Genomic DNA, 22685 nt, shown 5'->3' on the forward strand with positions numbered 1-22685 from the left:
ATAGGCTCACTCTGTCCTGAAGCTCTGATCCATCCGTGTAACATGATCTTCCAGATGGCAATACTAGGGTTTCGTCAATCCAAGACAGTGCCGATGGCAGCAGTGAGACGCACTCGACTTCAAGGTTCATCCCAGCTATCCGATCAGAAACCTCTCCCCTTCATTCCAGGTTTCCTATCGTCGCCTCGATTATACCGCGATGGTATGAGCTGCTCCCATCCTCAATCCATTTTCCCATCGCCTTAAGTCTCATAGCCTGCCTCACACATAATCTCTATGTCAATGGGTCGGATATGTAGAATGGTCTCCAGTGTAAGTAAGTATTGCTCTAATCACGCTCCTGTAGAGCCAGTGGACTATCCTAGGATTCAGGCCCCATTTCGAGCCTACAGCCCGTCTACATAGTGCCCAACATCTGTGAGCCTTCTCAGTACGCTCCTGAATGTGACACTTCCAATTCAGTTTTCTGTCCAAGATCACACCTAAGTGTTTGACGTTGTCAGATATTGATATCTTCTCATTGTGGAAACATGGTGCGTTAAATTGGCCCACCTTAGTCTTCCTCGTGAACAGGCATATTTCAGTCTTCTCTGGGTTAACATTGAGACCTCTGGGTGTAGCCCAGTCATATGCCACATGCAAGACCCTTTCGGCCCTTCTGCATAGCCCTCCTGCCAGGCTTTCGGAACATATGAAAGTCCTAGGCACGCTGTGAAAATTTTGGCCAGACGGAAATATTCCATCAGGTCTGGGTGACTTAAATGGTTTGAAGCTCCTCAAGGATTCTTTCACCATAAATTCCGTTATTATAAAGCTTCGATCAACGTCATGATTCCAAGATTCTGTTGTCTCCGTGAGCCCCGTCGTATCCTATGGAAAATGGGTTTTTATCCAAAAGCCTGAACATGTCCTCTTGTCTTTGCTCTCACTCCCAGTTTGGACATGGGTTTTCAAGAGAAACTTTTTTATCTTGGCGGCGTCATTTAACGCTATCGTCCTGTTCGCAGATTTGGCTGAAATTTTTCACTACTGGTCTCCAATATTCAGTTCAATTATGGTTCGGCGTCATTTAACGCTATCGTCCTGTTCGCAGATTTGGCTGAAATTTTACACAATGATTTCTACTGGTCTCCAATATTCAGTTCAATTATGGTTCGAAATTAACAATAACTTGATATTGTTACAATAACATAGCAATTGTTTTCTTTTCCCCTTTGTTTGCCTAAAAACAGATACTATACTATATAGAAATCGACAAATTCGATCCATGGTGGAGGGTATATAAGATTTGGCCCGGCCGAACTTAGCACGCTCTTATTTGTTTAAGATAAGCAGGTCCTCCTGTGTCTATACCAGTTTGAGGGTAAAAAGAGTACGCTCCTACCAAAGACCTTTTATAGCTGTCCTCTTCTAGTTTGGTGTTGTTTTTATAGGGGGAGGCGGTCGGTCCCCCCGACTCTAAGACCCAAAAGACAATTTATTTGATTCCTTTAATGACGAGATCTACATGTCCGGCTGAACTGCAGGATGTGAACCAGATACTTGAATCCTTATATAAACGTTGGATTCGAACTCTGTTGTCATAGACCTTTCGTTTAATTCCCATACAAGCCGCAATTTTTGTCCGACTTGGCTGAAATTTTGCATATAGTGTTCCGTAATGACTCCCAACAACTGTACCAAGTATGAGTTTGGTACATAGAATAAAATTATGCCGATAACTAAATTTATTTTGAATACATATTTGGCAGAATCCTTGGTGGTAGGTTCCCGGCCGATCTTGGCACGCTTTAACTTTTTTATACCGATTTGGTGACGATGGACATTCAGCCCGTTTTGGAGATTTTTGGGGTTGGATAGGCAGGTAGATACCTTGGACCAAATTATTATTACACATGTGTACTCAACTTCCAAACACCTTTCATTTGATACCCATCGGTAAATATGTCCTGTTGAAGGATTTTTGGGTATCCTGTTAGGTGGTGTTTTTGGAGGGTGGGGAACACCCCGAACCTTAAAGTGACATTTTTATGCCAAGTTCGTACACAACTCTTAATTCCTCTCATATGATACCCATATTGCCCAAAGCGGTAAAAGTGTTCTGTTGGGTGGTGTTTTTGGGGATGGGGGATCCCCGACACTAAGTGTGATATTTTTATGCCAAGTTCGTACTCTGCCAATCAATAATTTTCATTCGATACCCATATTGTCCTAGTCGGTAAATATGAGTAGGTTTTGAGATGGGTCGTCTCTCACAGGTTAGTTGATCGCAAAATTTTATACCAATTTCGTGTTTTGGTACCGTAAGATGCCATGCAAAATTTCACTTGAATCGGTGCACCCATTTCCGAAATCTAGCGATTTTGAGAATTAGACTAAAGGGGAGGTTCATCCCCCCCTTCCGATATCTAACAATTTAGTACCCTATTTTCAGCGAGGGCTCAAACTCTACCATCTGTGAAAATTTCATGAAAATCGGTTCAGCCATTTTTAAGTCGATTCGGAACAGACAAACTAAAAAACAAATAAAAAAGCGCAACAATAATATTTTTCCATAATAGATAAGCTGGAATAACCTTTCTTAGTCTACTATAACCTAACCAAATCATTCGACTTTTATGGGTACGAGGTTGGTATAAGAGGATCTTTTAAATGTCCATAAGTTAAAGCTTCCTTGTAGTCCAAATCTATAGATTTATGTTTGTTTCTCTTTCGAGTCGAGCTCAATGATCAGAGATTTTTCTTTGTAGATGGAAAAGGAAAGTCAGAGATCGCAACTCGCACCAACCAATATGGAACGATTTTCGTAATTTAGTTTAGAATACACATCAGCCATATTAGGTGTAAAAGCTTTAAACGCTGTACGTTGTTGGTATGTTGTATTTATACCGAATAGCCACATTAATGCTACCACAATAACCACGCTCGACAGCCCTGTCTATTAGCTGTACTTTTCCCAATGCATGTGTTTCTGTGTAATGACAGATTTTTTGTTTACGCCAATTACACTACTCCTATGGTATACACATGATTTTGTGCATCTGTTGGAAGTTGTATGGTATGGAAGTTGTTATGGCTTCGAACGCTAGACAATGGCAACGAATCCCAGCCGGACTCTGCCAAATTTTTCATTTCCAAGTTTTTTGCCTCTTAGGGCGAAGATCATTTAATTTTCATCTCAATGATTGGAGATTTTTTTTGCAAATGGAAAAGGAAAGGCAAAGATCGCAAAACACACCAACTATTATGAAACGCATTTTGCAATTTGGTTTAGGATTACTCATCAGCCTACATTTTACCGATGTTTTGTTTTTACTTTAGACCCCCAGTTAGCAACATTGGCTGCGCTTTGTGGTTGTGCGTTTCTTGGTGTTTTCTTTTCTAAAACACCGCTTTCCCTCATACGGGGGAGAAGGACGCTGTATTGTTTTGCATTTGTTAAATTAAAAGAACACAATGGAATGACATGGATATAAGAACAACAGCATAAGAAATACATTTCATTTAATACCCCTTGCTCGACGTGTTCCACACGCGAGAGAGCGGGCAAGGGTGTGTACACACATAGACTACTGGAATTTCACACATATTTGTGGGTAATAAACTCTTATTACATCCATATATAAGTCCTTGTTATCTGTGTACGTGTACTCGATAACATGGGATGGCATCATTGCGCATAGAACCGCATCACATCGCATTTTCGTGGATGCCAACAGCACATGGCGCTTAAATAGGAACTTTGACATATTTGGTAAGTTACAAAAGATTTCGAAACGTCTTAATTTCAACTACAATATAATGAAAAAAGTAAAGTCACACTAAGTTTGGCCGTGCCGAACTTTGGATACACACCTCCATGGATATACCTCTTATCCAAATTTCAATATCATTTGTGAACCCAAAAAGTCCGGGGTGGAATTTTTGTTTTGTTTGATTGTAAGACATTCGCCATGAAATCGGTCTGAAATTGGGCCGATCGGGTCGGCAAAATCGTCCCATTTTGTAAGACATTCGTCAAGAAATCGTCTACGATTTCGGTTCCTATTCGGTACGATATAAAATTTCCCATCAGTATTTCCCTGGAATTTACTCTCACATCGGTTCAATAACGGTACGAAATGGAGGTAAATATATTGGATTTATCTCAGCCGTGTCGTTCTGACAACATGACAACCACTTCTCTCGTTTTTAGTTACGATATCGGTAAGACATCTCATGATTTATCCGATTGACGGACCAAAACCGGAAAATTTTGTTAGTTGGAAATATGATCCGACTTTGTTTGACGTCCGACATGTCTGCACATAGTCGGACGAAACAAACGACAATGCTTACTAAATTCGGAAACAAATCTGTTCGACAAGTTCTGAGGGATTTTTTTTGTTTTTGTTCCGACATTAAGGAACGAAATCGTAACGATTTCTGTACGAGGTGTCAGAGGAATCTTTTGTTTGGTACATTTTTATTTTTGAATGCAACATTTCGTGACCACATGTGTGGAATGTACAAAATGGTGGATATTTTGTTTTTGTTTTTTTGGAATTGCGTGTGATGCCGTTAACTGTTGTCTTAGAAATTTTGTTTTGTTTAATTTTAAGACATTCGTTAAGAAATCGGTCCGAAATCGTTTACGAATTCGGTCCCAATTCGATACGACGTAAAATTTCCCATACAAATTTTCCTGAAATTTTGCTCCCACATCGGTACGATATGAGATTTCTCTCAGCCGTGTTGTTCTGATAACATGACAACTACTTCTCTTGTTTTTAGTTGTGATGTCGGTCGGACCGTTGAATCATCCGATTGTCGGACCGATGTCGGACCGAAATCGGAAAAATTTGTTAGCTGGGAATATGATCCACGTGTGTGGAATGTACATATGTGGTGGTTCTTGCTTTTTTTTTTTGTATTGTGTGCTACCGTTAACTGTTGCTTTGGAGTTTTTGTTTTGTTTGATCAGTTGTAAGATATTCGTCAATAAATCGGAACGAAACGTGATTGATTCGTCGGCAAAATCGTCCGCATTTTGTATAAAATTCGTCAAGATATCGAACCGAAATCGTCTACGAATTCGGTTCCACCCGAATTTCCCTGGAATTTTGCTCCGATGTCGGTACGATATGGCGGTATATATATGAGATTTCTCTCAGCCATGTCGTTCTGACAACATGACAACCACTTCTCTCGCTTTTAGTTACGATATCGGTAAGACATTGGATGATTCATCCAATTGTCGGACCGAAATCGGAAAATTTTGTTAGCTCGGAATATGATCCGACTTTGTCTGACGTCAGATATGTCTGCACATAGTCGGACGAAACATACGACAATTCTTATTAAATTCGGAAACATATCGGTTCGACAAGTTCTGAGGGTTTTTTTTGTTTCTGTTCCGATATTAAGGAACGAAATCGTAACGATTTCTGTACGGGGTGCATCCGCGCTTAGTTGCATCGGCGTCTATTTGAATTCGCGATTCGTTGGCATCCGTCATCCGACTAGTTTGCACCTGCGACTAGCTCGCATCTGCGACTAGTTCGAATCCGCGACTAGTTCGCATCCGCGACTTGTTCACATTCGCTACTCGTTCTTCCGCGAATTGTTCGCATCCGCGATTGGTTTGCGTCCGCGATTGGTTCGCATCCGTGACTCGTTCATCCGCGAATTGTTCACATCCCCGGCTCGTTCATCCGCGATTCGTTCGCATCCGCCTTTCGTTCGCATCCGCTCCTAGCTAGCATTAGCGCTTAGCGCCTAGCTCTTATTCGAGCTTACACCCTCCCTTTGCCAATACACCCTCTCTCTGCTAGAGATCATTTCATCCCTTTTCACAGATATTGCAGTAGTGACACTTGAAATCCTGAATATAAAGTTGTGTCTTATATGTAATGAACGCACCTGCCTTTCCCTACCATCGAGTTCCTGATAACTATAAATCGACTGCCGTCGGTAACCGCACCGACCAAAAGCACCAATATGCGGGCCTTGAACTTGCGAGGGCCTCACCGTCGGGGCTGCACCTGCTTAACTCGCATTAACACCCATAAACGCACCCATCCTTCAAGATGAGCTTCCAAAACCGAACGCTAGTGAGCGAGAGCCGAAGACGATAACCTACTCACTCCTTGCAACATTGTCATTATAGAATTAAACCAATAAAGTCACCTTATTGTCTCCTCGATTCAAATAACCTTGTGTCATCACATTAGGTTTGTGGGTCCTTAAGTTGACCCTGGAAACGACTGAACTTACCTCATCCTTCGACTAAACCATGTTACAAGTGTTTCTAAAAAAGTTGAAAAGTTTGACTTCTTAAAATTCAGTTCATTATCTTCGGCTCAAATATATATAGTAAGGATTCAATTTTCTAGACGTGCAGGTCCACCGTGGCGCAGAGGTACGCATGTCTGCCTATGACGCCAAACGCCTGGGTTCAAATCCCGGCGTGAACATCAACAATAATTTCAGCGGTGGTTATCTCCTTACTAATGCTGGCTACGTTTGTAAGGTATCCTGCCATGTAAAAACTTCTCTACCAAGTAGTGTCGCTATGCGGCACGCCGTTCGGACTCGGCATAAAAAAAGGAGCCCCTTACCATTGAGCTTAAACTTAAATCGGACTGCACTCATTAATATGAGAGAAGTATCCTCTGTTCTTTAGTGGAATGTTCATGGGAAATTTAGATAGTTAGTAAGTTAGACATGCAGGTCCATGAACCCAACTTAACCATGGGACCAAAGTTTACTATCTGCAAATATATCGCAAAATGAACTGTCAAACATTCTCACTTTGACTTTTACGAATTGTGGCGATATTTTGAAATTTCGAACATCTGTATTATGCCAAATCAAACAAATGGGATTAATGGTTAGTTTTACAACTGTGTAAGTTATAAACTTTGGTAGTAATTCCATAGCCAGCGGCTGTATTTCATGTATGTAAATTTAAACTCATTCAGCCTCCCACCAACAACGTCTTAAACCGTCTCTATCGTTGTGTCTTGCAAACACGCACACACTGTCATACAAGCAAGCACACTTATATAAGTGCAAGAGTCGAAGTTTCCGCCGCCCGCATGTTTGGCAGCCATTAGACTGTCCCGACACATGTTAGTCACATGCCAAATCCCACAAGTGTTTGTCTTTAAAGCTATTAGGGTAAATTAGAAGATTACGGGCATTTTGGTGTTCATCGAGGGGGAAGTAGCTGTGATGCTACCACAAGCAAAAGAGATGTCATGCAACCAACAGCAGTAGCAGCAGCGGCAGCTATTCTTGCACAAGACTATGTGCCACAATGGGAGAGGAGACTTCCTACAGATCTGTTGTGCCAACAACCACCAAATAATGTTTGTTGTTGTTGTTGTTGTTGTGCTGCTTTCTTCCTGTTTTCTGCTCTTGGCCGGTTTTGTAGAATGTTGCTGTTGTCGCAATTACGTTAATTCCAGTGGAAATACGATGCACGATACGATACTATTGGCACGGCATGGACTGCATCCTTTTTTGTTTCTTGTGGATAAGCGACGTGGAGCATTAGGGAGGCGGGGGACACGAGAACATTGTTTAGTCAGCACTGATGAAATTCGCTTATGAAGACACTATGTAGGGATAATAAAGTTTAGTGTTTATTGTCTTTTACGTCTTCGTTCAAGCAGTCATTTTAAACGACTTCAGCTATTTACGATAATTAAGCTGCTGCAGCAAAGTAGATTGACTTTGCTATAATGTGCTCTGCGCCGCTGGGTGGAGGTGGCGGTGGAAATGGAAATTAAGATTCTATCAAATAGAGTGGACTTTGATATAAATAACAAAAAACAAAATACTCTTAAGACATGAATGCCGATAATTGTGCAATATCAAGGAGCCCCACTTAAAACACATACTCGCACACGAGATTAGTGATTTATTCACTCATACTCACCAATTGTGTAAAGGCAACTTAGGTGCCACATCGATATCAATGTCTAATATACACAACGATATCAATGTCTGATATACAAATTACTACATTTTAAAAGATTACATTAAATGATAGGTAATGGGTATTCAATAACTGTTGTATCACAATGGACTAAAAACTGTCTAAGTGAGTCTGATTGTAAACGGCCACTAAAACTCTTCCTATGAAACGAACAGAAGAGAACTTCGGTAAGGTTGGCTGTCTGCAATCAGTCTTACTAAAAGATTTAAGTCCATTGCATTACCACAGCAACAAGGAGCGCATTGGTTCTTATCGTTAAACATGCCAGATCGCTTAGTACTTGTGAATGTTTACATCCGGTACTTCAGATCTCTTCGTTAGATAATAAGAACCCAAAGATGACTTCTTTCTGCGTTCCAGTGCGAGACACACTCACAGCAGATGTTCTAAAGTCTCTTCTTCCTTGACATCCTCACAGCTTCCGCAGAAATTGTTACTTGCATCACACAAAAGAAAAAGATGACGCAAGTTTAAAGTTTTTTTCTGGCCGAAGAATTTTGGTAATGATTGCGAGTCAAAGATGGGAACCTTAAAAATAAGAACTAGCTGTTAGAAATGCATTGAAAAGTTAAGCTAACAGCTAATATGAGAAGCAATCGAAATTGTTTTGTGTCATACTCACATAGCAAACGCGTTTTCCCTATAACTTCTATATAAGTACTAGCTGACCCGAGCTCGCTACGCTGCGCCTTCTTTTACTTTATATGGAATAAAAGTTTCCATTATTTTCGACAATTAAAGAGCGTTTAGTGAAATACCATGCTATGAAAATAGTATATCGCTTGACTAACAGTTTAACAATATAAGTGCCTTTATCTGAATCCGATTTGATTTTTATTGGTCTACGAATTTAAGTTTGGATGTAAGGTGTACTCCATTCTTAAAATACTTTATTTCAGCCCGCTACTCTCATGATATCTGATTTAGGGGTGTTTTCGGGGGTAAGGTGGTCCCCCAGGCACTTGGCCCTGAAAAAATATCTGGATCGTGCTCTTCTTCCATATTGCCATTGGTTTAGGGGAGTTTACACGATGAGGCGTCCCCCAAACACATGGCCCAAAATAGGTTATCAAATTCGTTTTCTAATCATAAATACCACATATTGGCATGGTCGAAAATTTTTTACCCTTTGTGGGGTGTTTTAGGGAAGGTGTGATTCCCTAAATACATGGTCCTAAATTTGGATATAAAATTCGTTTTATACTCCCAAATACCTTTATTTGATCCCCATTTTGCGATGGTCACTAAAAAATTGCTGCTTGTGGGGTATTTTGGGAAAGGGGTTGACCCCCAGAAAATTGGTCCCGAAAATGGGTATCAATTCTTGCTCTACCCCCAATACCTTTCATTTAATCTCCACATTGACATGGTCGGTAAATATTGCCGATTTAGGGGTGTTTTGGGGATTTGGGTGGTCCCCGAAACACTAAGCACGGAAAATATATCAGCAACGTGCTCTATTCTCATATATTTATATATCATTTGTTTGAACCCCATATTGCCATTGGCCTCAAAATTGGATATCAAATTCGTTTTCTAATCTCATTTAAACTCCTTATCGCAAAAGTCAGCAAATATGTCTGGTTTGAGGTATTGGCCCTAAAAACTATAAATATTTAGTTCCACTCTCTTTAAGACCCAAATTATATTGGTGAGCAAATACGTCCTATTTGGGAGTTGTTATGGTGGTGGGACGTCCCCTAGACAGTTGATCCCTAATGTTGATATCAGATACGTGGTCTACTTCCAAATACCTTTAATTTGAGCCCCATATTTCCATAGTCGACAAACGTGACCGGCTTGGGGGTGTTTTGGGGGATGGGCGGCCACTCCGTGAGTTGGCCTTGAAAATATACATCGGATTCGTGTTCCACTCTAAAAACCCTCTTATTTGAGCCTCATATTGCAAAATTCAGCAAATACTTACTATTTGGGTGGTGTTGTGGGGGTGGGGTGCCCCATAGACACTTTTCCCGAATATTGATATCAAATTCGTATTTTACTCCCAAAGACCTTTCATTTGGGCCCCATGTGGCTATGGTCATAAATGTGTCCCCTTTGGGTGAGGTTTTTGGGGAGAGACGGCCCCCTAAACACTTGGACTCATATTTGGACATAAGATTCGAATTCTACACTCAAATACCTTTTATTTAAGCCCCATATTCCCATGGTCAGTAAATAAGTCCTGTTTGGGGGATGTTTTGGGGAAGGGGTGGACCCCCAGAAACGTGGTTCTAAGTTTGGATATCAGATTCGTATTATACTCACAAATACCTTTCATTTGAGTCCCATATTGCCATGGCAGTAAATATGTCCGATTTAGGGGGGCTTGGGGTTGTCCCCCTAGCTCTTGGTCCGACAATTGGATATCAGATACGTTTTCTTATCCTAAATACCATTCATTTGAGTCCCATATTGTTGTGATTGGTCTAAATATATGTTTGATAAGTTTTAGGGTGGGGCAGCCCCCCTAGGTACCCCATCCGAAATTGGGATACCAAATTTTTATTTTTAGGGTACTATATGAGAGCCCCAAATATTTCGCTTAAATCGAACCACCCATCTCCGAGATCTGGCGTTCTGAAAATTACGGTAAGGGGGAGGGTCCGTCCCCCTTCAGATATCAAAAAATGTAGTACCCTATTTTCACCAAGTTATCATTATGCACCATCTTCGAAAATTTCAAGAAAATCGGTTCAGCCGTTTCTGAGTCTATAAGGAACACACAAACATACAAACAAACCCAATTTGATTTCTATATAAAAGCTTTCGTTGAAATTTGAAGTAGTAAGTTCTTTTAAGCCTCCCGACAAAAAGAAGTCAGATCAGACTATGTAGATATAGCTGTCATATAGACCGATCTTCCAATTTAGGGTCTTAGTCCCATAAAAAGCAGATTTATTGTCTAAAATTTTACTTGTATATGAGTTCTCGGGACCTGAACAAAATATGATCGAGACCAGCCCCTATTAAGATATAACTACGGATATAGTAGTGGAGTTATAATAAAATAGGATTATTATTATATCCTTGTTTAATTTGGTCCAGATTTGGTTATAGGTGCCATATAGAACGATCAGTCGATTTAAAGTCTTGGCCTTATAAAAAGCGCATTTATTATACGAGTTCGTTTAAAAGTTGACGCCGTGACTTTTGTTAGGCTTTTCACATCGGTGTCCTTTATGTTTCAGATCGGTTTATATTTGGTTTATATTGCTGCCAAAAAGACCAATATTTTCTTCTACAAAATTGAACAGTGACATATATTTATTAGACCACTGAATGTTCGTGCCGAATTTGGGTGCATAAGTTATCCAATTCTTACCGGATTGTGACGAAAGGGGGTTTACATATATACCCGAGATGGTGGGTATGCAAAGTTCAGCCCGGCCGAACTTAATGCATTTTTAATTGTTTTTTTAGAATGTGTCCGAATGCGCTTTGGGACATGTCTCATAAAAATATTTTTTCTAAGGCAAAACTTCAATATTTTTTTTTTTTCGATTTGGAGCCTCATTATGTTGGGCCCCCGAAAAGAAATGCCGCCTACGAGCCTGGCTCCCATAAATGTTTTCGCCCTATTTAAATTAATACTGCAATAATTTAGACATTTGTAAATCGATCTTGACATGATGGGTTCAACTCAGAATATAATAGGGTTGCCTATCAGATTTGTAATTTATATCATGAATTTTTCTTTTTTTTGATTTTCGATGCCCAGATTTGCGTTGTACCCGATATATTCACTCGTTCTTTCCGCTCTCACAGTGATTCCTGCCTCCCTTGTCTAATATTATTGTTGAATGAGAAACAAATACGACTACCGTATTATGTAGTCGTCAAATAAAAAATTCCTTGATTGGGTTGAAGTTCAATGATTTTGGTCATGGACAATTTACGGCTGATTTTACGCGCTTTTCTACAGTTTTTCTAAACACAATATTTATATAAGCTTTCATCTTAGTATTGACTTAGGTCACTATCATCTGTCATCATTACATACCAGTCGGGCTTATCGTTCATGTGTCATAAACTCTGATCTTAATAAAATAGGAAAAAGCTTGAGCGGCTGGCTTTATAATAAAATAAGTGTTTTATACATGTACGAATTGCTATGAAAACTGATCAATCTTTTAGAATTTGTTCGAATTCTGTTACGATTATTTGTTATTTTTGCCCCTAATAGAATATGTGAATGAAACAAATATGCCTTCATAATTGAATGCGGCATTAAACAGCAAAGAGAAAAACTTACAAAAACTTATGGTCAACATCGTTGTGTATTATGTTCGATGTCACTGGAAATAAAAAGAAATTGATTTATGACCAGCGACCATATCTTTGAACTTTGTTGCCCTCTTTTGCAAATATTTGTCCTGGCGGCCAATGGCCGGTCAAGCCATGGACAAATACACACAAAAAGTGTCGCAACATAGCCCTAAGCCATTGAAAGGGACCCATCATCAGTTTCACATTTGGTCAATTGGTTATTTATTTGCCAATGTTGCCGAATCTTCTGTTGTTGCCCATTCTGGTCTTTGTTAAGTTTGTCAACTATGCCGCATGAATAACGAATGAGCATTGATGACTGTTGGTTGCTTGTTTCCGCATTTTTTGTGTTATTGTCGCTAGGAAAAAAGGATCAAACAAAATGAGGACAGCTTTATTGTATTGGCTTACAACAGATGTTACTATCAGCTATTGGCTAAACTAAAATATGTCCAGTGTTGTAAAGACTTAAGCGATGTCTTTTTTTTAAAGCGCGAAGGCAGCTTTGAGAATTATTTTTAGTTTATTGTGTGTTAGAGAATTTTCTTTTCAACCAGTTGTGATATAAATTGAAATGTCTAGGGACTCTAGAAGTCAAATCGAATTTATTTGGGTAGTTATTGTAGCCACATTTGCATAAAGATTGTTTATGTCAGAATGTTAACGCCATCTGCATGTGAAATGGTGTTATCAACATTTTGACCCGTTTATCTATAAAATAGAAGTTAGCTGCAATTCTTGAAATGTCAAGAATCTTTTCCGAAACAAGCATATCCAAGGCTTTAAATAAGATTGGATGCGCAATTAACTTCTTCTTGTTATCCCAACCTTCGATGAACTAACTCTGTTCGTTTAGACTAAGCTCTATAAATCCGTCCACCAAAGCAGTTTTGTTATTTATTGGTAAGAAAACATAAAATCCAAATAAAAGTATATTTGCTATTTCTGCAAATTTATTCCAATTGTGTATGTTTCTATTTCTTTCCAAAACGGCAACGAGGAATTTGCGGTCATATTCTGTGCCTAAAATTCACCAACAATTCGTCTTTCAGAGGGCCTAACTACACCATCCTAGGATTAATTCCAACCTTCAATACAGTCCACCAAACCGAATTTGTTCATGGTCCTTCGAACCGGATAAGGCAATCCCCGAAAGCGATTAATATTGAAGACCGTGATTCCAATGCCACCACTTCAAAGCTGCAGGTACGTTTGCATACAAGTTTTTGTAAAGTTCCAAATGTTAGGCAGTAAAATTATGAAATAGAACAAGTTGTTAATTAGCGTGCATTCGCTATAAGTTAGACACAGAAACCGATTTAAGGTTATGGATTCATTGCCATCAGATCGTACGTGGAAAACAACAACTAATATGAGTGAATAACCAGAGCATAGCCCGTCAATATTTCTACCGTCATTCCGAACTGTGTCCGTTGGGAAACAACATAAGACTATTTGTCGCAGGAATCTCCGTCATCATCTTATGCTTAGGTACAAGAATATTTCCATTGCGTTTCATTCCCATTGACTCCCACTCCAATCGCGAAACTGCAAGTTAAAGCGTACATGTGAAATTTATGCTAGAGAAGAATTTCATTTCTTTCCTACAATCATTTGCTTTTCGCATGTTCAAGTGATCAAATTTTGGCACAAGGCGCAGAATTGTTGAAGTGTTATTTCTAACTGTACGTTAAATCAATTTTTTTATGAGGAAGAAATATGACCGTGAAGGCTGGTGCCTGAAGTTTTATTGTATAGTGCATGTGCAGTAAGAAGGATCAATGATGTCACTAGTGGGATTATAGAGAAGACTACAAGAGGAGCCACGCCATAATTTTTAGTGATTGTTATCAGGTATGTTGTTCTTCAGTTCCAAATTTGATACAATATGATGAAAAGTGATATTTTTTTTAAATGATATGCATGCATTTTGAATTCGTATTGAGATAAAGTGCTTGTAAACACTAATAAAGTGTATGAACTGGTTTCATCATAAAACTCAGACGAGAATATTTTCAGTGCGAATTTTCATTATTTTTTTATTTGAAATCTTATATTAATCGAAGATAAAGTATCTTTGCTGTGAATTTTAACGCAGACGGACAAGTGTTTTCATTCGCCATTGATTTACTGTTTCAGAAATTCTACTGGTAACAACAAGTGTATACCCTCTAAAATAATTTCTATTCTGCGAGTTAGCCTTCTTTGACACTCATAGGCAAAGCATTACTTTTTTTGGCTGTGCTTCTGTCACCGCCTATTCTTTTGCTTAGTTACACATGAACGCATGCTACACATAAAAGCAACGTGCTTTACAAATTATATCTTTCCCCCTCGCCATTTCTGAATTTTGCCCTATTGTCATTTCAAGTTTTTTGTTGGGTGCTCTCTTTGATATTTCGCCCTGTTGAGAGTGATATTCTTAATGCTCTTCGCCTTAAGGCAATTTTGTTTCTATTTTTTTCGTACTCTCTCTTTGTATTTCGCTGAGAGTTATGTTATTCATTGCGCCTTAAGATTATGTTCCAGTTTTCGTTCACTCTCTTCAGTTCTGCTCCTACCAATGAGAGCGCATTTTATATTTCCACTTATTTTATAACAAGCATTACATTTTCCAGTCTGTTACATTCTTCTTGAGAATAGTTGAGAGTTTAACATTTGTGGACTGCGGGGAATTTACTTGCTATTAATGGTTTTAGTTCCGATTCCACTTGTTTCAACCTCTCTTCAGCTCACAGCAGTACCATTTTTTTTTTTTTGCTATTAATCCGCCTGGTCATCTGCATTCGAGAAGATACAATCTGTGGATTAGATTTATTTACGTTGCATCCATGGGATACATTTGTATATATTTTACATGGCATATTTATAACTGATGTTTTCATTAAGTTTATAAAGTTTTCGTTTACACTGCTATATAATTGATATTTTTCCAATTTTAATTTTAAGGAGAAAAGAGACAAATGAAGTAAATATATAAGTAAATATATACATACATATATTGATATTAATTTCTGCTTGAATTCCTCTCGCCTTTTATGTATCTCTGGTTTCTACGATCGACGATCAGATTGTGTTATTGGTTCTCCGACTGGCTTCATTATTTAATTTGATTGATACTTTATTTTCGAGACTACTCTCTTCCTACAATGACTTCCCTTTCCAATTTTATTTTGATTTCTGATGCGTTGATAGAGTTCAATGCAGATATTTGTGGCGAGACCCTATCCTCTTCAACAGTTCACTCTTTGGAGGTACACAAAGAGGAGTTAAGAAATCTATGGCTACGTGTTAGGCCAGTTTATGAGTCCAGTATGAGCGAGGTCTCAAGATCTGACGAAAATGCAAAGGTTGATATTGAGACGTTGAAAGCTCGATACCAGACTGCATACCAGACATATGTTTCCAGTATTTCTAGGATCTGCGAGCAGATTGAGCTCAAGAGGGCAATTTCGACAGCATCTTCCGCTCCAGTGGTGCAGAATTCCGACATAGGTCTCCATTCTAACGTTCATTTACCCCCTTGCGACATTGAGGCATTCTCCGGTGATTATTCCAGTTGGCCGTCATTTCGTGATTTATTCACCGCTCTTTATGTTCGGAATGCACGATTGTCTTCCGTGGAGAAGTTGTTTCACCTTAATAATAAGACTCGCGGTGAAGCACTGGAAATTGTTCGAAAGGCTCCACTTACGAATGAGGGGTTTGATGTCGCATGGGGGGCTTTACGAGCAAGATTTGAGAATAAGAGGCTGCTTATAAATACCCAGCTAAGGATTCTCTTTAGTCTTGAAAACGCTTCTGTCGAATCCAGTGATTCTATTAAGAGACTTCGAAGCGCCATTAATGGGGTTAGATCTGCATTGAGGCTGTATGACGTTGATATTTCAAGTTGGGATCCTGTATTTGTGTATCATTGCAGCACGAGACTCTCAGAGACTACACTGTCACTGTGGGAACATTCGTTGCAGGATAAGAGGGAGATCCCCTCTTGGAATGAACTTGATTCATTTTTGACCAGCCGCTTTCAGACTTTAGAGACAGTATCCGATTTTAATAGGTCATTACCGTCCGCTAGTTCGAATGATAAGCCCAAGAATCAGGCCAAGAGTAACATTCCGAAACGTGTGGGCTCATATCAGAATAGTTTGGCTCCTCCAGTTTGCAAGCTTTGCCCAGATGAACGTCACACTATTCGATTGTGTCCACGCTTTATTTCTATGAATTATTCTGATCGATTGTCGTGTATAAAAAAGTACAAATTGTGCTTAAATTGCTTCTCGAAGGCTCATGGGGTTAGGGATTGCAAGAGTGCTTATAACTGTGGTGAGTGTCAGAGAAGACACAACACTCTTCTTCATAGAGATGTGCCTGAGCCGGTCCAAAATGCCCCTCCAGCCGAGGATCCCACCGTGGGGGACAATACATTGCAGGTTCAGTCTTGTGCCGCGACTCGCATTAACATGGTTCTCTTGGGAACGGTGGTAGTTAATATTGTCTATAATGACGAGATTTTCCCTGCACGGGCCTTGATAGATTCGGGTTCCGAGGCATCCTTCATCTCTGAGAAATTTTTTAATCAATTACGGTTACCCTCTAAATTCGCTTCCACCAAGATATTTGGTTTGAATGGGACTACTTCGGCTCAATCCAAAAGAATGTGTTCGTTGACCATCGGATCTCGATTTGATGCCGAGGTAGTCATTGAGGCAACGGCCATAGTTATTCCACATCTCACATCGGCTTTGCCCACTTTTGGTGTTGAACGGGGAATATTTTCATCACTTCCCGATTTGCGACTTGCTGACCCGGAGTTTTACAAGACCTCACATATAGATATGTTACTGGGTGCTGACTTGATTCCGTTTATCATGCTGGGTGGAGTTCGGCGTAACGTATGCGATTCACTTATAGCTCAGGAGACGGTGTTCGGATGGATTTTGACTGGCCCGGTCAAGTTGTCTCCGATTAGCTCCTTTAACGCCCGTGTCTCCTTTTTCAATGGGGCTTCCTTGGATAGGCAGATATCTAGGTTTTGGGAGGTGGAAGACCTTCCCAGACATAGAGAGATGAGTCCAGACGATTTCATATGCGAAGAGAATTACAAGAATACGACTAGAAGGGACTCCTCCGGACGTTATATTGTATCTCTTCCATTCAGAGAGGGGTTCCCCCACTCCCTTGGCTTGGGACACTCCCGAAAGTTGGCGGTAGCCCAGTTTCTTCGGAGTGAGAAGCGTCTTCTTGGAACGCCCGATGTTAAGGCTCAGTATGACGCTGCACAGTGGGCCAAATGGCAAAAAAATTGGAAATAAGTCTACAACTTTTTATCTGTTGATTTTAGCCATACAAAATGTTCTAGACATTTGTAGAGGAGGACATAGGCTTTCAGAAAAGTGCTGTTGTTGGTCCATATCTTTAATACAGGGTGAGCTACAGGGTGTCAAAGTTGACCACTTTTGACTTCTCCAAGCTTCTGGGGGCCATAACTTTTGATCTACTCAACCGATTTACATGATTTAGGACTCTAGAGAAAGAGCTTGACAAGATCTAAAAAACTTATGCATAAAGTACCATGCCATCGTGTACTGTTAATGAGTTATGAATTGTTTAATTTTAAAATATGAAAATTTGGCCTTGGTTTTTTTCAGTGTTTTTTAAATAACTCCGTCAATTTTAAAGCTATAAACTTCATACTTCACACAAATTATGCCAGCATATGTGTGCATAAAATACAAAAGGAATCACGTGAATATCTTTGGCGGTTTAAAAATGGCATCGTTTTCAATATGAAAAATATTTTTTTTTGTCAAAAAATTGCAAAATTTTTCAAAAAAGATACTCCCATTTCCTTTAAGTTTTCGCAAACTTTGGCCGTCAAAGCATTATCATTTCTTTCCATTTTCACAAAGTCGAGGTATTAAGAAAAGTTTTAAGTGCTAATTTGGCTAATTTCGATATCAAACAACACCGTTATCTTAAGACCAAAATGGCCAATTTTTTTACTAAACTTCAAAAGTTTCTCACTGGAAAAAAAGTTCCACGGGGATTTTTTCGCTTTTTTTGAACTTAAATGAAAGCTTAAAATGTTCCCAACATTTTAAGGTATGTCTCGCCATATCCTAGCCATAAATGAGATCGTAGCGATCAAAATACTGAAAAAAGTCAATTTTCAAGTAGTGCTATATTCATTGCTAAAAAACAAGTATTACGTCACATTTTATTGCAAAGATGTTAAATAAACTTTTATTTGGTAACACTTCTTCTACAAAACACAAAAAGAATCATGGAAATATCTCTATTCTATTCCATTTTATGGAACCGGCAATAAAAAAGTCAATTTTTCAAAAAAGTCGAATTTCCCAAATTTTGTTTTTGTTGTCCTAATTGCACATGACACACTATAGCCATATTTACGCAACATACCTTATCGTAAAGGAAATTTTCATACCTTTCCAACGATGTATAAAACATTTCTCAACTCGGATTCTATCTACTCTAAAATTCATTTACACTTCATTAAACTCTATATAAAAATGTCTATTTGTGAAATGGAACCTTATATGGGGCCTACACTAAAACATTGATAGATTTGCCCAGGGTTTACAATACAAATGTGTTAGAATAAAAAAAGGTCTCCTGCCAAAGTTTAAAAAAATTGGAATAAAAATATGTGTTTTAGAGCGAAAACACTTCGCATCGGCGTGCGTTTATATGTATATTAGCTACTCCCAAAATAAAAAAGCATTTTAGTTTTGTATTATTTGATTTTATTCTCTACCAAATAATCTAAGGTATCAAAATTTAAAAGCTCTTTAATTTGAATGGCATCGGGATCGTCCTTATCTATATCGTCACATATTTTTGGTAGCCATTTAGTTCTGATGCTGTATAGTACCGGATCAGACGATAACAATAAATATTGAAGTAAATCATAATTTTGGTTAAATTTGGTGCTCTTTCGGGTATTGAAAAGCCGGAACTGTTTAACATCTCTATTACGGGATTCCTGAGCTTCTTCTGTAAGTTCTCCTAACGGAAGTATGTTGTATTCCACAATTTCCTTGCCATGATGTAAGACTTTATGTACTGTCGGTGTTAAAGCTTTCCACGAATATAAATCAGATAAAATGTTTTTTGTGTCATTACTATAAGCTTCAAATTTGGTTGAATTTATCATCTTTTTGCTATTGATTACAGCCAAAATCACTTTGAATCGTCTTAGCAAGTGTTCATCAAGACCGGTTATTTTAGATGTCGATACGGGGTCCTCAAAAAACCGCCTTGCCGAGTTGCCATCATTTGTGCTTCCGTATCCGTAAAGAGGTTTATCTATTATAAGTCCCTTTTGTTTAAACTCCAACTGGATTCGATTCTTCTCTTCCTGCCTCATTTTGTGAAGATCTTGGTTGTTTCTAGCAGAGACATCGCGGTTTCCAGGGCTAGTCCGATATTTAAGGTCATACGATAAATGCAAACAATACTCCATGAATCGAATTCTACAGTGCAGGGGCGAAATACCGAAATTGAGCGCATTTTCGTTTACTAAATTTTCATCAGACTTGTCCTCGAATTGCCCATTCTTCTTGCCACAAATATTGCATCTCCAATTGGACATAACGCCAGTTAATGCGTTTGCCACCTTTCCATCGATCATAGTGAGTTGTAGTTGAAACGAAACTTTTATATTTCTTCCCAATTGGTTTATAACAATCATGGGTAATGCAGCAATTTCTTCCTTTATTTCGTTCACCAAAGATCGTGTTGTGTTCCGGTCTTCCTTTGTATACTCAAACCGAATTGGGCGACATAAATATTTTGTCCCAGGTGTTCTATTTATCCATATATCTTGAAATGCATTTTCTTTCGATGATGAAGATTGGTCCTTGTACAATCTCATTCTCAATGGTACTAATGATGCCATGAAAATTGATGCGAAGTTGGTATCTATTTCTGTTTGTTGCTTATATTCGGAAAATCCAGATGATCCATCACAACCCCATTTGCTGATCAAAACCACTTCGGAATTATTACATGTGTTCAACTGTTCTTCAGTAAAATTAGAAATAATTCTAACAGCTGTATTTTCAACAAGATCAGCAAGTTTCACTCTTGCTTTTAATTCGTCCACGTATATATTTGATGGCACCATTTTCGTCCTGGTGTTGTACAATTTATGTTTTGAGGGTAAACAACCCCATCCTTTTTCACGAAGAGCCTTCCTCATTGTTGAGTATTTGTTTCTTGAGAGGCCTAGGTTCAAAATCAGGGCCAGTGCATCTTCCTCCGTGAATTCTGTAGTCGATTTTGGAGTTGGAATACTTTCTACCATTCTCTTTACCCTTTTCGGAGATGCTAATGGTAAAACATCGACAATTCGTCCAACATTTTTTGGTTGTGTTTTTAACAATGCTGTTTTGAACGTATCTTTTATTAAATTTGGCGGATGTGCCGCCAATAGTTCCTCTTGTTTTTTCTTTTTGGTTTTCTCCGTAACTTCGTCGTATGCTTTGCTAGGCCGGCCGGGAATCAGCGGTTTAATTTCAATAAGTAGATCCGATTTCAGCCACTTCTCATACATTTTGAAAAACTTGATTTTTGCGAATGAACATTCTGGCAACCTTCTCTCAAATGATTTGTAGAATTTTTCAAGTTTGTCTAAAGCGTCTTTATTTAGCCTTATTCCATATATGTGGTCCAAAGTGTAAACAAGTTCCTTAAATGACTCCGTGTATGATTTGGAATCATTTTTGATGTCCCATACAATTTTCGAAAGAGTGGAATACTTCAGTATGACTTCCATAACTTATAAATGTCCTTTACGCCTCTACAAAATATAATGAAGAAAATTTGGATTTTGTTCAAATATTTATGCAATATATTCACAATTAATGACCCATTTCAGGTATCAGACGCAATCGTAAAAAGGGGTCCAAAGTGCCTCTTTTTACTTACTCTTCTATAATTATTTACCTGGACTCGAATTTGGTTAAAAAAAATGACAATGAATTTTTTATGGGTAGGTTTTTTCACATTCATTGATACGGTGGATTTCCTGGGAATTCGACATAGCGAAACAGGTAACATTTGTCTGCATCAAATCTTAACACAAATATATATATATATGCAGGTATATTTCTAGGTTACTTTTTATTCAAAAATCATCAGCTTACATTAAAAATAGATGTAGGTACTATACAAACGCACGCCGATGCGAAGTGTTTTCGCTCTAAAACACATATTTTTATTCCAATTTTTTTAAACTTTGGCAGGAGACCTTTTTTTATTCTAACACATTTGTATTGTAAACCCTGGGCAAATCTATCAATGTTTTAGTGTAGGCCCCATATAAGGTTCCATTTCACAAATAGACATTTTTATATAGAGTTTAATGAAGTGTAAATGAATTTTAGAGTAGATAGAATCCGAGTTGAGAAATGTTTTATACATTGTTGGAAAGGTATGAAAATTTCCTTTACGATAAGGTATGTTGCGTAAATATGGCTATAGTGTGTCATGTGCAATTAGGACAACAAAAACAAAATTTGGGAAATTCGACTTTTTTGAAAAATTGACTTTTTTATTGCCGGTTCCATAAAATGGAATAGAATAGAGATATTTCCATGATTCTTTTTGTGTTTTGTAGAAGAAGTGTTACCAAATAAAAGTTTATTTAACATCTTTGCAATAAAATGTGACGTAATACTTGTTTTTTAGCAATGAATATAGCACTACTTGAAAATTGACTTTTTTCAGTATTTTGATCGCTACGATCTCATTTATGGCTAGGATATGGCGAGACATACCTTAAAATGTTGGGAACATTTTAAGCTTTCATTTAAGTTCAAAAAAAGCGAAAAAATCCCCGTGGAACTTTTTTTCCAGTGAGAAACTTTTGAAGTTTAGTAAAAAAATTGGCCATTTTGGTCTTAAGATAACGGTGTTGTTTGATATCGAAATTAGCCAAATTAGCACTTAAAACTTTTCTAAATACCTCGACTTTGTGAAAATGGAAAGAAATGATAATGCTTTGACGGCCAAAGTTTGCGAAAACTTAAAGGAAATGGGAGTATCTTTTTTGAAAAATTTTGCAATTTTTTGACAAAAAAAATATTTTTCATATTGAAAACGATGCCATTTTTAAACCGCCAAAGATATTCACGTGATTCCTTTTGTATTTTATGCACACATATGCTGGCATAATTTGTGTGAAGTATGAAGTTTATAGCTTTAAAATTGACGGAGTTATTTAAAAAACACTGAAAAAAACCAAGGCCAAATTTTCATATTTTAAAATTAAACAATTCATAACTCCTTAACAGTACACGATGGCATGGTACTTTATGCATAAGTTTTTTAGATCTTGTCAAGCTCTTTCTCTAGAGTCCTAAATCATGTAAATCGGTTGAGTAGATCAAAAGTTATGGCCCCC

The sequence above is a fragment of the Stomoxys calcitrans genome, chromosome 4, assembly GCF_963082655.1.
Source record: "Stomoxys calcitrans chromosome 4, idStoCalc2.1, whole genome shotgun sequence".
Lineage (NCBI taxonomy): Eukaryota > Metazoa > Arthropoda > Insecta > Diptera > Muscidae > Stomoxys > Stomoxys calcitrans.